Raw genomic sequence first — 5000 nt, 5'->3', positions numbered from 1 at the left:
CACACACACACACAGGAAGAGAAGTACAGAAGTACATAATGAGTAAACCTGCATCTGTCTTAGTCATTGGTTTGACGCTCAATGGAAAAGAAGTAAATCAGAAGCATACGAGGTGTACGAGTGTGTACAAGTCCCTATCACTTCCACTGCTGATGAATGGAGCAAACGTTCTTTCACTTGAGCCCGTCTGTCTGGAGAACGGAACAGCACCCCCAAAGACCTGGAGAGCTCCAGCTCCAGCTCCCACCCAGGCTCCTGACACCCAGGCTCCTGACACCCAGGCTCCTGGCACCTGGAGCTCCCCCAGGATCCAGGCCTGCAGTGGGGGGAAGCGGACTAAGTGGCAGCCTTGGAGCTCCACCTAATGTCTAGCTGACAGAGATGGATAGGATGGACACCCAGAGAGAGAACACCAGGCTATACTGACAGGTAAGCTGCCCTGTGTGTGTGTGTGTGTGTGTGTGTGTGTGTGTGTGTGTGTGTGTGTGTGTGTGTGTGTGTGTGTGTGTGTGTGAACAGTAGCTAGCACATCCATTCTATTTGATGTTTTGAGGCAGTCTCAGAGTACACAGTCACAGGCCTCCTCATTTATATCCATAAATTACCCACAATCCCTCCCTCCCTCCTCCCCTCCCTCCCCTCTCTCTCCCTCCTCCCTCACTCCTCCCTCCCCCCCTCCCTCCTCTCTCTCTCCTCCCTCTCTCCCTCCCTCCTTCTCCTGCTCTCTTCTCGTCTCTGGTCTGAACTTCCCAAGAGGAAGCTCTGGAATCTAATAGGGAGCAAAACCAGAGATGGATCCAGCTTCTCATTAAGTGAAAAATATGGCAAAAAGTGTTTCTTCAGAAAATGTCAAATGCTGATGATGACATCTGTCTCCTTACATTATACATGATGTCATTCAGCAGACAGTTTTCCTTCAAAGACACTTACAGTCATGTGTGTGTTTATAGTTTATGGATCTCTGCAGATGAAGTCAGTATTGTCTGATCCTTCCTCCAGGGAGCTCAGAGGTTCAGGTTCAGCAGAACAGTGCATGGAGTCAATGTCTGGTTGGAAGAGAGTTGAGCAGAGCAGATGTTTGACACCAGGAGCTTGAAGACAGGTTCCCCTGGTGAGAGATGCTTCCTCTCAGTTCAACCTGTCAACACTTTTCAACACACTGGGTTTCTGAGGCTGACTGGCCCAACCACCTGTGAATGTGGAGAAGCAGACCACACTATGGAGCACTGCCTTGTCTGCCCTCTGCTGCCCAACCCTTGCAGCTCAGAAGACCTTGCAGAGTTTAATAAACACGCAAAGAACTGTGTAAAGAAATGGGAAACTGTCATATAACACCATGCTTCAAAGAAACGAAAAGAAGAACACACTGGGTGCACAGTATTTTAAACTAATAAACTATTTTCAACTGTAATTGATGTTTCTCTAACCTTAAAGTCGAGCTGAACCCAAAAATGACTTTTCTTTTCTTTTAGTTCAAATACCTGGGTATGCAGTGCACCTATTTAATAATGTATGCAAAACAAATCACAAAAATCTAATTTCTTTAGTTTTTCACACTTTTGCTGACGTCACCTTGTACTATCAAATTTCTACCCCATTTCAACCAATCATATCACGACATGCAGCTGTCAATCAAATCTTCATTTCATGATAATTTTCTCTTCCAAATGAAGTAGAAAATGGCGCCTAGTGCCTGTCATCTGGCAGAATTCCTATCCCATAAACTAACTACTAACTTGGCCAATTGTTAGAAACATGAACAAAAAACAAAAACTATAATCTCTAAGAATGCAAAGAAATGTAACTGGCTCGTTAAAACACGCATTCCAGGAATATTATTTACATTTATAACGATAATGGCATGCGCCTCCGAGCCTGACAGCCTCCCTGGCTGTCAGGGGTCGTCTCTCGGAGATTCCAGGCGGGCGGGCAGCACCTATGCATCGGATTGTCCGCTCGCTCCGCACGAAGCCGGTGGCTGCCTGGTGCTCCGCGGATCCCACTGGCGTAGCACAACAACACGCCGACTCCCACCCGATTTGGGGGTGGAACACGCCAGGATTGGCCGATGCCAAAGCCAGTCCTCAGAATTGTCAAATCAAATCATCGACACCGTATATGGTCCGCCTCTCAATTTGTTTTCAGTCTGAAACGGACTCAGATGCACGTGACGAACGGGTTCACCTAGAATTTAGGCAAGTTGTTTTTTAGTTGCCTAACCGTAACACAAGTTGTTGGCTATGGTCTCGTGGCATCGAAAAATTGTTGGGAAAAAAAACAACAACAAAAAATTTACGTATAATCCTAAAAGATTTAACCCTTGTAACAGTCCCACACACCTGGTTCTTTCAATGTGAAACGACAATGTTTTATTAAACGCATATATCTGTTGGCACCCATGTGCACAGAGTTGCTCTTGTAGTGGTCTATATCCAGCCCTGATGGAGGTCAGTGTAGATCATGTGTCTCAAAGTACCGTCTTAATGCTTCAGATACTATTTCCTCTCATCAAGCCTTCATCCACAACGCGGAGAGCTATTGAGTTATCGATCTGAACTGACCCTTCCGCCACACCGTACCACAGAGGTCAGAGAGGATGGACCCTGTTTATTACTGTGGTCTGGAGGGATGTGACACGCACGCACGCACGCACGCACGCACACACACACACACACTGACACACTCACACACACACACGCACGCACACACACACACACCTCACTATATACTGTATCTCTCTCCTTCATCATAGCTTTATTTTATAAGAACACATTCACCATGTCCCCAATAGACCCCTCTCTCTCTCGCGGGGGCCATTTTGTGTGGAAAAACACACTAATGAGGGTTTCCAACTTCCAATCATGGAAGTTTGAAACCCTCATTAGTGTGTTGCTTGCACCTGTGTTTACCCTGCCTTTTGGACACAAAATGGCCCCGTGAAAAGGGTCTATCACACCATGTTTTTTTTTCTTCAAAAGAGGTTGGGAGCCACTGATCAACCAAACACACCACAGCAGTACGAAGACCACTTTGATACAAACACACAGAGACACAGAGAGAGAAAGACGGATACAAACACAAACAGACACAAACAGACACACACACACGAACACACACACACACACACACGAACACACATGAACACACACACACGAACACATGAACACACACACACACACACACACACACATGCGCACACACACACTCCAGTGTTAATAGGTTTAAGTGCTGGAGTGTACCGCATAATTAGAAGCTAGAGGAACCCTCTGTATGTTTAGCGTTTCAGAGTGTCAGGGAATGATGAAGTCCCTACTAACTAGCCAGAGAGGAGGAGAACACACACACACACACACGCACGCACGCACACGCACGCACGCACGCACACGCACACACACACACACACACACACACACACACACACACACACACACACACACACAATGACACTGTACAACCTTTAAGCTAGCACTCTGGCTACTGATTGAGCTTATAGAGAAAAACAAAACAATTAGTGGACAGAGTTGTGGTTGTTGTGTGTGTGATTTGTCTGGTGAAGAGAGGGAGGAGAGAAGGAGGGAGAGAGAAAGAGAGAGGGAGGAGAGAAGGAGGGAGAGAGAAAGAGAGAGGGAGGAGAGAAGGAGGGAGAGAGAGAGAAAGAGAGAGGGAGGAGAGAAGGAGAGAGAGAGAAAGAGAGAGGGAGGAGAGAAGGAGAGAGAGAGATGAGGTAAAGAAGAGGAACAGGTGTTTCTTAGAACTGGCACCATGGGAATATGTAGCGAGAATTAATTTGGTTATTGTCAAACACACACACCAAGACACACACAGACATCCTTCGCATTAGCACACGCACACACACACACACACACACACACACACACACACACACGTCTATTTCCTGAAGGCTAATAGTTTAAGCTCTCTGAATAGGTTAGCACTTCACAGCAATTTTCCACTAACATCTGTCCAACAGGTTTGTTTGCACTTCTGTGTGTGTGTGTGTGTGTGTGTGTGTGTGTGTGTGTGTGTGTGTGTGTGTGTGTGTATAATTACAATCCACTAGCTCCTTTGATCAAGGAGTGTGTGTGTGAGAACACACACAACCACACACACACACACTTGACTGGCCTAGGAATTTATTTCCTTCAGGAAATTACTATAATGTAATGGACCATAGACTTGTAATTTCCTTCAACATCGCCACACACACACACACACACACACACACACACACACACACACACACACACACACACACACACACACACACACACACACACACACACAGGGTGATTGGGCACTCAAGGGAAACGTATGGGTGGAAGTATCTGAAAAATCTAAATAAAGAGAGAACTTCACATTGAGTCCGTTCGTTCTTGACAGATTCTTTCTCATCAATATTCTCATTGTGTGTTTTTCCTTTGCAGTGTGAGGGACACGCCTCCTTTGCAGTGTGAGGGACACGCCTCCTTTGCAGTGTGAGGGACACGCCTCCTTTGCAGTGTGAGGGACACGCCTCCTTTGCAGTGTGAGGGACACACCTCCTTTGCAGTGTGAGGCACACGCCTCCTTTGCAGTGTGAGGGACACGCCTCCTTTGCAGTGTGAGGGACACGCCTCCTTTGCAGTGTGAGGGACACGCCTCCTTTGCAGTGTGAGGCACACACCTCCTTTGCAGTGTGAGGGAAACGCCTCCTTTGCAGTGTGAGGGACACACCTCCTTTGCAGTGTGAGGGACATGCCTCCTTTGCAGTGTGAGGGACACGCCTCCTTTGCAGTGTGAGGGAAACGCCTCCTTTGCAGTGTGAGGGACACGCCTCCTTTGCAGTGTGAGGGACATGCCTCCTTTGCAGTGTGAGGGACACGCCTCCTTTGCAGTGTGAGGGAAACGCCTCCTTTGCAGTGTGAGGGACACGCCTCCTTTGCAGTGTGAGGGACACGCCTCCTTTGCAGTGTGAGGGACATGCCTCCTTTGCAGTGTGAGGGACACGCCTCCTTTGCAGG

The 5000-nt window shown here is 47.5% G+C and overlaps 1 protein-coding gene across 1 annotated transcript in view; it reads right to left on the bottom strand.

Annotated features, from left to right (window-relative positions):
- Positions 1-5000, bottom strand: part of atrnl1a (attractin-like 1a) — a gene marked incomplete at both ends in the record, with an annotated part of 286198 nt that overhangs the window by 15401 nt on the left and 265797 nt on the right. The gene's annotated exons all lie outside the window — the stretch shown is intronic.

This window comes from Poromitra crassiceps (assembly GCF_964638095.1).
Source record: "Poromitra crassiceps genome assembly, chromosome: 22".
In the NCBI taxonomy this organism is placed as follows: domain Eukaryota; kingdom Metazoa; phylum Chordata; class Actinopteri; order Beryciformes; family Melamphaidae; genus Poromitra; species Poromitra crassiceps.
Note: the sequence above shows the minus strand (reverse complement) of the source record. Positions and strands in the feature narration are given on the sequence as shown.